At 50.1% G+C, this 9,744-nt stretch overlaps 1 long non-coding RNA gene across 2 annotated transcripts in view; it reads right to left on the bottom strand.

Moving 5' to 3' along the window:
- LOC102489140 (uncharacterized) overlaps positions 1 to 8,342 on the bottom strand; it is a 9,555-nt gene extending 1,213 nt beyond the window's left edge. The window contains exons 1-3 of one of the 2 annotated variants that reach the window (XR_335736.1): positions 8,272 to 8,342; positions 6,770 to 6,981; positions 6,397 to 6,507 (exon numbers count right to left, since the gene is read on the bottom strand). This is a non-coding gene — a long non-coding RNA (uncharacterized LOC102489140). The remainder of the gene's footprint in view (positions 1 to 6,396; positions 6,508 to 6,769; positions 6,982 to 8,271) is intronic. The other variant, XR_335735.1, reaches the window with a different exon arrangement.
- Positions 8,343 to 9,744: the final 1,402 nt, after the last annotated feature.

Genomic DNA, 9,744 nt, shown 5'->3' with positions numbered 1-9,744 from the left:
GAGTCCCTCTATCCATGATGCAGTGGAGTTGAACTTCCTTTACCCCTCCATGAGGCGAACTCTTTCTTGCTTTGTTACCATTGCATATGCCGTCCCGTCTGCCTATCTCACTCCTCTTGCCCTGCTTTCCTGGGGTTAACCCCTACCTGTCTTCTCTAGCCTTTGGACCTCTACTTAGGCTTCATTTCCACCAGAAAACCTCCTCTCATCCCTGCCAGCCCGAGTCTTAAGGAGAGAGCTCCTCCTGGGCACCATAACACGTTGTACTAAGGATCTACAAAATGCTCATAGAAGGTGCATACTATGGAAAAACTATGCGTGGATTTCAAAAAACTTTTGCACCAAATGAACTTGTACTTCAGTTTAATCTTTTTCCATGAAGTTTTTGAGGTTCCCCTCGTATTATAATTACGTGTTTACTAGCCTGTCTTCCATACCAGCCTCTGTGAAGGCAGGGGCAACATCATTGCTCTATCTACAGTAATAGAGTGGTCCCTGGCATAGAGAAGGGGCTCACCACTTGTGAGTTATTGTTGTTATTATTAACTATCTGGGCAACCCTGGACTGTAAGCATCAAGGGCAAAAGGAGAAGAGAATTGGGGCCAGCCAGGCAGTTACTCAGTTCTAGCCACACGACAGAATCGCCCATGTTGCTTCATAGAACTACCGGTGTGCAGGCAAGATTCCAGAGATTCCGATGCTATTGGCCTGAGGTGGGCCTGGGCAGGTGTCATTTTTAAGTCTTCTGAGATAGTCTCTCCTGCAGCGGGGCTAGAAGCCCTGGGCAAGATCTAAGCCAGAGCATAAGGTCTCAGTTCAGTGGATTCTTGCTGACTGACAATGCTCCTCTTTTGCTAGTGGAAGGACTGGGTCCCCAAATATTTACCTTTGCCCCAGCTTCCCTTCCTCAGGATATGTTTGCTTGGTCTGATGACCAGTGGTTACTCTCCCCACTGTATAGACCCTCCCCACAGAGCCAGTCTGGCAGCCTCCCTGTCCGCTCTGTGGGGATCCAGCCAGCCCCAGAAGGAGGAGCAGGAGCTGGGGTCTAACCCAGCAGCCTAGCTCATTGGTCTTCTGCCAGACTGGCCTCAGGAAGTTCAGTTGGTTTGGCAAATATTTGCTGAGCACCCAGGCTAGGCCAAGTACTTAGCTGATGGCTGGAGAGACAAAGGTAAATTCGGTAACCAGTCTGGCTGCTGACCAGCCCCAGATCCAGCCTTGGGCTGAGCTCATAGAGGAACTGTGTGGGGAGGAAAAGGGGCATTGGCTGTTGACACTGTTATCCCCGAACCCACCTCCATTGTCACCTAAGCAAAAGAGAAGCCTGCCCCTCGGGGCTGGCAGGTGGTGTAGTTAAGATGCTGAACTCCTACATGGCTGACTGAGGTTTGAGTCCCGGACCTGGTGGCTTGCTTTCTTGTTTCCCTTTCTCTCTCTCTGGTAAAATTAAAAAATAAATAATAACAAATAAAATAAATAAATCTTTAAAAAAATAAAAAGAGAAGCTTAGAACCCCCTAAGAACATCCCCACCCCAGCTATCCACCATGGTTCCTGTGACCCAGTGTGGCCAGAACTGTTACATCAGAATTCTCTTGGAAGCTTGTTTAAAAACACAGCTTCCTGGGCCCTACCTTGGGAATCTGATTCGGCAGGTCTAAAGTGAGACAGTATTCTCCAGTTTTCGGCCAGCTCCCCAAGGGGTTCTAATGTAGCAGGTTACCAATAAGCCCAGCATGTAGCTGTCTCTAAGAACCACAGCAATCTGGGGCCAACGGGTGGCATGGTGGTTAGGGCATTGAATTCCCACATGGCTGGCTACCGTTTGAGTCCTGGACTTGGGGGCTTGAGAATCATACCAGGTGCGTGTGTGTGCATGCCCAAAATTACAGGAGGAGCATAGAGGAGAAAGGATTGCAGCATGGCCACCACCGCCTCGTCCCGCATCCCCCCAACCCAGCAGCGATTTCTCACCACCTCCCCCTTTCTCTGACAAGAACATGCACTCTACAGCAGAAACCTAACAACAGAACCAAAGCAATCCAGTTTCCCCACATGGGTTTAATGTGTGCTGGCAGAAGGTGGTGTGTGGACAGAGCGATGTTTCTGGGGCTCAGGAGACAGCCCTACTTGGCTCTAAGTGGCTCAGTTCATAATCATCGCCCGCATCATTCTTTGAGTGGGGCTGGGAGGCACTGAGAGAGACAATTTGTTCAATCCTCACCCTGGTAAAGCTGACGTCTTCTCCATTTTACAGCCCAGAACAGGTCAAGTGACTTCTCAAGGTCATGGAACAAGAACGACTAAGTGGGGGCTTCTGACTCTGAAGCTGCTCCCAGACCCGGGGGCAGACTAACTTGTGCAACTGCCCCCAGCTCTAGGGCAGGAGGGAATGCGGAAGCACCAGGTGAGGTAAAAGCAAAGCATTCAGCAAGCGCAGAGGAAGAACCCATCGATGCCAGCCGAGGAATGGCCAGGAGCCTCCAAAGGAGCTGGTAGTGTTCGGGCTGGACCTTGGCAGATAATTCGGTTTCAACATTTGGAGAAGGAAGAGGAAGACTACCAGGCAGAGGGGAGTCATCGAGGTAGGGAAAACATAAGAGTCACGACGGCCTGTGGTTTGAGTGGTCTCAGCACAGGGTGTGCAAAGGGACGCGGAGCGATGACACAGGAAAGGCCAGCTGAAGCCTCTGTACTCAGTGGGAACTGAGAAATGGCCGGAACAGTCTGAACGAGGAAATAATGAGGTCAATTTGGCTTTAAGAAGGTAACTGGGGACAGAGGGTTGGGTGGATCACAGAGATGGTAGCTGGGTTAGGAGATGACTAGACTCGGGTAGGCAAGAATCATGAGTCACTCTGCTTCTCTGGGTCAGTTCATTCATCTCTAAAATGGAGATAATTGTCCCTCTCTGACATCTGTCCCAAGCTGTTGTGAAGATGAAAGAAAAAGGGATATGAGAAAAAGTATTGTGAGCCTCAGGGGGACAGAGGGAGGTCTCTGCAGGTAAGAGTCAGAAGTGGGGACTGTGGGCTGTGTGACGTTGATGTGTCCTCACTGGAGACCACAGCGGCATGACTAAGACGCAGGCACATCCGAAGAAGATACCGGGCAGGAGTAGGAGGGTTTCCATTCCCAGGAGGCATGTGCATCGGAACCCAAATGAAGACAGATAGAAAGACCCTTTCACATCTGTCAGAGGTAGGACTGCAAAAGGGGCCCAAGGGACAGAATTCTGTTTCCTAAAGAGTCCTAGGAGAACTGGTCCTGAGTCATCATCTCACAGAGGTTTTGCCTAGCACCAGCTTCTCCATTGTGGAGGTGATTGTGGGAGTCACTGTAGCCTTAATGTCTCGGGGGCTCCTGGGAATGAATGACACGGGTACATCTCAGCCCACATCTCTGACGGTGTCCAGTCCCAATTCCTGCTTCGGCAGGGCTTGCTCCTGCGATGTCCCTGAGAGAATGCCTGCTACCTACCTCCTTCAAGCCCACCCCAGCCCTTGAGTCTTAACCACTCTTCCAACCCAGCTCCACTCTCTGGAACACTGTTTAGCTCAGTGAGTATTCTTAGGCCTCACAACTCTAGGAAGTGGGTTTTTGTGTTTTGTTTTTATTTGTTGTTCATTTGCTAAAAGATTCATGTGTTTACCAGAGACAGACAAATAGGAGAGAGAGAGAGAAAGAGAGAGAGAGAGAACCTTCCCAGGGGTGGGAGAGTGGCCGTGATACAATCCCTTCTCCATTGTCTTCTCAGGATTTTGGGCACGTGCACACACACACATGCCCAGTGTGATTTTCAAGCCGTACCGTCTGGAACGTGAAGAGCCCAGTTGGCTATGTGGCATCCACGCTCTTCAACCACCATGCCACCTCTGGCCCAGGAAGTGAATTTTTCAATCCTAACTTTGCTGATTGAGGAAACGGAGCCCTGAAAGGTTCACAGAACAGATGTATGGAAAAACAAGGATTCAAACTCAGGCCCGGGGTGTGAAGGGCTGGGCTTATCCACACGGCGTCATGCATCTCACAGAGAAGGGCTGAGGCATCTCCGGAGACAACACATCTGGAGGTCAGAACACTAAGAAGCTAGTTATGTAAGAGTATGAGTTGGTGAGCTCATCAGAAAATGCTTTCTGGAGGAGGCAGTGTGAATCTAGAGTCTGGAGGCCTGCCTGGCCTGCCCTGGGCCCATGCTCTGGGCCCAAGCTCTGGGCTTGCTCCATTCCCAAGGGTGCAGCTTTTCCAGAGACATGCTCCTGGCCCAGGCTTGGGTCTGAGCCAGTGAGTCCAGTTTCCTCCTCCTACACAGATTCCTCAGGGTCTCTGGCTTCCTTTCAAACCAGGGCCTCCCAGGGAGGGGGGACAATGACTGAGTGTTGAAGATCAGGGAAGGGTGGAGACGCTGGACACCCAAATGTGTGGGCGTCTGGTCCTCACAGATCTGGAAGAGCACACCCAGTCTAGAGACCTTTCATATCTATATGAGCCACTTGTTCTCAGAACAGACCGATACCAAAGCTATCCTCCACCCCTCAGGCCTCTACTCCCCTGGGCCCTATATGTGGGCCTAACAAGGCAGGGGTGGGTCCAAGAAGTCACAGTGTTCAATGCACACTGGCATTGCAGTGGAAACATCCCCATTTGGTGGAGAGACTACACCTTTGTTTCACATTCGTGAAACCAAAGGTTTCATTCCACCACTTCCCTCAACAAAGGACTGTGGATCCCAGAGGAGCATGACCTTGGCTGTGGGATAACGCACTTTCTTTCCTTTTTTCCCTTTGGTTCTTCTTTTTTTAAATTTAATTTAATTTAATTTAATTTTTTTAAGAGGTTTTTGCTATAGGGTGCATGCGTTTGCCAGAAAGACAGAGAAACAGAAAGCGAGAAATCACTCCCCAGGGGGGATGGCCACGCCGCAATCCCTTCTCCTCCATTCTCCTCGGGATCTTGGGCACGCACACACATATGCCCAGCGTGAGTTTAAGCCACCGGGTCCGGGACTCAAACTGTGGTAGACTACATGGGAGTCCAGTGACAGCCATTATGCCAGCTGCTGGTCCCCAGTTCTTCCTGTTTTTTCAAGCCTTCTCCCAAAGTCATTGTCTAATTCAGGCCCTCCAGCTCTTTCCTGTAGAGCTGACAAAAAAAACCCTGTCTCCTAAGCCCCCCGTCCTCCTGATCACAGCCCATCCCGTTCCCTTCCCGGCCCCAGCCAGAGTTGTCCTATTTACTTTTGCTTTGCTTTTCTTTCTTTCTCTGTATTTTTTTTTTTTTTATCAAAGTTATACATGAGCCTAGATTTCTCAAAGATTTCTACAAAGTTAGTCATGAACAACTGCAGCCCAGATCCATCTCCAGGGGTAACCACTTTCAACTCTTTAAACTGGTGCTTTGGAACATTCCCTTCATATCTCTAAATAACACCTCATATGGTTTCTTCTTGATCTTTGCAGTTTTAGGAATTTTTTTCTTGATTTCCTGCCCTGGGAGAGGAAGAGAACTTTCAGTCCCTGTGTATCATCCCGCCCCCTGCCTCTCTCTTCCCAGTGCAGTAATCCACGGCAATTTTGCTCCTATTCGGTACTGATCTTTCATAACCATGTAAACACTATGACCAGCTGAGCCACATGGTGGACAAGGATGATTTTTATCCTACTTCCTGGACATCTGGGTAGTCACCAACTCATGGGCATAGCCCAGTAATAATTTGGCTCAACTGACCCCAGCCACTGACCTCACCAAACCAAAGCTTAGTTTCTCCTTGAGAATCAGCTGTGGTCGGGCTAGCGGGTAACTTTACCGAGAAGACATGGTCCAGAAAACCACTGTCTTCTTGCTTTGCGTGTCACTGAGAGGCCACTGAATGGCAGCTCTGAGGTGGATTCCAGAGTCAGAATATGCAGGTTTGAACTCGGCCTCTGCTCTTTGTGGCTATGTGACCTTTAGCAAGTTGCATATCCCCTCTGAGCTTGGGTTTCCTCATTCGCAAAACCAAGTTGAAGGATGGAACCACGTACCTCATAGGACTGATGGGCATAAAATGAAGTGGTACATGCAGTGAGCATAGCACATGGAAAGAATGATAAACGGTAGGCAGTATTATTACTACTGGTTAATTATTAGTAGGGGCTCGTTAAGTGAGTACTCCAGAATGAAGAAGCAGCAGCATGTGTCAGAAATGTTCGGGGCTTTCCAAGTGGTTAAGAGTCACAAGCTCCGTCCCCCCAAGAGCCCCCCTGCTCACAGATGGCGCTCGGTTAGTGCCTGAGCACAACGCGGAGCCTCTACCAGGCACTGAAGGACAGCTAGGATCCCCGGATGACAGGGAAAGAAGAGACTGGTCTTCCCCATTCCACCCCACTCCCATTTTCACGGCTTGTCACCCACCTGATTTGGACCCTATCTGGAGCATCGTCCTGCTGTAGGGATGTGTCATACTGATCTCAACTTCCTCTGCTTGTTCCATTTGACCCTTTTCAATTTCTTGTTTATTTGTGTCTATGAGAAGGTTAACTAAGATATAATTTGTGCTAACTGTAAGAAATGCAAACAGTACAGAAGCATATAAAAGTTAAAAATATTTTTCTACCCTAGAGGGGTAGTTTGATGTATTCCCTTCCAGAATTTTCTTTTCTATGCTTTTGTGTGTATGCACGTGTGCACGCATCCATACATGCGTAGAATTAGTACATGCAGTATATTATCTTCAATTACAGTGTGAATATAAGGTATACAGTAATAAAATGAGGTCGTGGCGCACCTTCAATTCTGCAGCTTGCTTTTTCCCACAATAATGTACCATGGACCATGTTCCAGTTGGGTCTAGATTCCTTCGGCAGCATGCTGGGCGTGTTTTGTGGTTTGCTTTCTATTTTTACCCAGACAAGCAATCTTGTGATGAACATGCTCTTGGGCATATCCTTTCGTATTTGTGCTAGTATTTTGTTGACCAGAGACCTAGAACGTAGGATTCTAGAGCAAAGAGAATCATTCCTGAGCTTTCTCTCTGGGCCCTTAATCCCCGGGATGTTCCTGTCCAGCTTCTCTGGGCCCCATCTCCCTTCACCATCCCACCCTGCCTCCCCGGAAGTGTCTAACTGAAGCTAGGCTGAGACAACCGGAATATCTCCTGTGTGGGGGTAGAATCATCCAGCCCTCCTTGTCTACTAGTTCTCGTGGAAAACGAAACCGATTCAGCCACCTGGGCTTTGGGGGTCCACATTCTTGTTTCAGCTCTTGCCCCATCCTGTGTGCCTCCATCTCATAAGACAAAAATGACCACTTTTCCTGCCTTTGGCCTTTTTTTTTGGAGAGGTTTTTGCTATAGGACGCGTGTGCTCGCCAGACAGACAGAGACAGAGAGACAGAAAGCGAGAAATCACCCCCCAGGGGGGATGGCCATGTCACAATCCCTTCTCCTCCATAATCCTCTCAGGATCTTGGGCACGCATGCACACATGCCCGGCATGAGCTTAAGCCACCGGGTCCGGGACACGAACTGCGGTCAACTATATGGGAGTCCAGCGACATAGCCATTACACTAACTGCTGGTCCCCCTTTGGCCTTTCCACAGAGCTCCCACTTCTGTAAAATGAGGAAACCAAACCTGGAGAAGGAAGTGGCCTGCCTAGGGCCCCAGCGGCCGGGTCACACAGAGGAGGTAGGGACAGTAGTGGAGGAGGTGGGGACAGTAGTGGAGAGGTGGAAACAGTTTGCGCAGGTGGGAAGGGGATACTGCACCAGGCTCTTTGCCGGGTTACCTCATTCAGTCCCAGTAGCCACATCATGAGACGGGGGCAGCACTGTCCTCATTCCAGGATGGGGAACCAAGGTGGATCTGGATGTGAAACTATTGGGTTGTCAGAAAAGTCATGAGGCGTTTTTGCATAGAAAAATCTAGAAAAAATACATTATGACCTTTCTGACAACCCAGTAGATCTGACAGACTCCTAAACCTCCTCTGTCCTTCTCTGGACCTCCAAAGTCTGAGCTCTGGGCTGCAGCCCTCAGGTTCGGGAACCCCTGAGGTTGCCAGCATCCACTATAGGTGTTCTTCCCTTTCCCCAGAGCCTGGTTCCAGTGAAGATGCAGACTTGTCCCCCCCGAGGGCCAGAACCCGAAGTGCCTGAGCCAGGCTGCTGGAGGCCTCGGCTCCCCTTCTCACCCCCACACAGGAGGAAGGCCCCTCTGAGCAGTCCGAGGTCCTCTGCCTAAAGGGCTAGACCCAAGGGCAAGTCTACCTGGACTCTCCCATCAGCTCACCTGCAGAGCCATAGGGACTTCTTGGGCAGAGCCTTCCTCTTGGGGATTCCAACCTCCCGCCAAACTGGTTGCCGGGCACTGGGCACTGTCAACAAAACACTCCCCATAGGCCCAGCTCTTGCCAGAGACTGCGAACACAGATCCCCCCAGGGAGCAGCCCCATTACCAAAGCTGCTCAGAGGGAGAAGTGGGGCTAGCTGGGAGTGGCTCCTGCTGCCCCTTCGAACAGTCATCAGGAAATGCCTGTTCCTGACCTTCGAGCCTCTTCCTTCCCTCACACCTTTTGGAAGAGTAGAGTCCAGAGGCACAAGAGGGCCCCTGGGGGAGGCCCGTGTAAGAGTGGGGAGGGCCTGGTGGACACCGAGCCCAGCTTGCACTCAGCTTGAACGCCCAGCTTACCCATTTCTGGCTGTTTCGAGTTAAACCTTCCCGGGCAGGAGGGGCTCCCCTCAAGCTTCACAGCCTCTACTCTTGCGCCGGCTCTTCTGTAGCTTTATAAGCTCTAGTTTTTTCTTAAAATAAACTCACACTCTGATTCTATGTTTCAGAAAACTTCTTTTAATTGCTAGAGGGCATGTGTGCTTACAAGAGAGAGAGAGAGAGAGAGAAAGTGCCCCCCGACAGAGCATTGTCACTTCGCCATCCTTGGTTCACCATTGCTCCTTCCCATCAGGACTTTGGGCACACATGCATATGTGCCCAGCTTGTTTTTCAAGCCACCAGGGCTGGGATTCGAACATCCCATTGCACCGTGCTAATCACTGTACTACGGGCTGGCCTAGCATTTTTTTCTTGATAATAAAAACAGAATAGTTTCATGGGCCAACTGTGTAGCACAACGGTTAGGTGCTATGTAGTAGGAGTTGGATCCCACATGGCTGGTTGTGGTTTGAATCCCAGCCCTGGCAGTAACAAGCTGCTGCATATGTGTGATGTATAGGATCCTGACAGGCTGGAGATTTGGCAGTAAAAGGATTGTTTTGTGACCAGGCCCCCTTGGGGGGGGTTCTCCCCCCCACCCCACCCCCATTCAACGAGCACACAAACCCTATGGCATTTTAAAAAAGAGAAAGCAGAGGAGACCAGCAGATGGTGTAATGGTTACGTTGCTGGACTCGCATGTAGTCAACCACAGTTCAAGTCCCAGACCTGGAGGCTTCAAACTCACGCAGGGCACATGTGCATGCATGCCCAATATCCCGAGAGGAGAATAGAGGAGAAGAGATTGTGGCCTGGCCATCCCCCTGGGGGGTGATTTTTTGTTTTCTGTCTCTCTCTGTCTCTCTTAGCATACACACCCTATAGCAAAAATCTCTCTCTAATAAAAAAAATAAGAGAGAGAGAGAGAAAGCAGAAGAGGCTCATTAGTGAAAACATATTACAGGCCTGGATGGTGGTGCAGTGGTAAGATGTACCCTCTGTGAAGCAGACCCACATGGGAAGGTTACTGGTTCTGTCCAGAGGCCTCCCTCT

This window comes from Tupaia chinensis, unplaced genomic scaffold (assembly GCF_000334495.1).
Source record: "Tupaia chinensis unplaced genomic scaffold, TupChi_1.0 Scaffold000520_1, whole genome shotgun sequence".
NCBI lineage: Eukaryota > Metazoa > Chordata > Mammalia > Scandentia > Tupaiidae > Tupaia > Tupaia belangeri.
This window is presented reverse-complemented; position numbering and strand designations above follow the sequence as displayed.